We start from the raw sequence: 350 nt of genomic DNA on the forward strand, positions 1-350 counted from the left end.
AGAGGGCGCTCTAGAAAGCGTTTACGAGGAGCAGGCACTGGAGCGAGCTCTGGGGCTGGAGCCGACACTGGAGCTGGAGCAGACACTGGAGCGAGCTCTGGGGCTAGAGCACTCCCTGGGCTTGACTGGGGGTCAGGAGACCTCCCTGGGCTAAACGGGAAATCAGGAGCCCTCCCGGGGCTTAACTGGGGATCTGAAGCCCTCCCTGGGCTTAACTGGGGAACAGGAGCCCTCCCTGGGCTTAACTGGGGATCAGAAGCCCTCCCTGGGCTTAACTCGGGATCAGAATCCCTCCCTGGGCTGACATCGGAAACAGGAGCCCTCCCTGGGCTTAACGGGGAAACAGGAGC

Source organism: Sinocyclocheilus anshuiensis, unplaced genomic scaffold, assembly GCF_001515605.1.
Source record: "Sinocyclocheilus anshuiensis isolate Anshui unplaced genomic scaffold, SAMN03320099.WGS_v1.1 scaffold844, whole genome shotgun sequence".
Classification (NCBI taxonomy): domain Eukaryota; kingdom Metazoa; phylum Chordata; class Actinopteri; order Cypriniformes; family Cyprinidae; genus Sinocyclocheilus; species Sinocyclocheilus anshuiensis.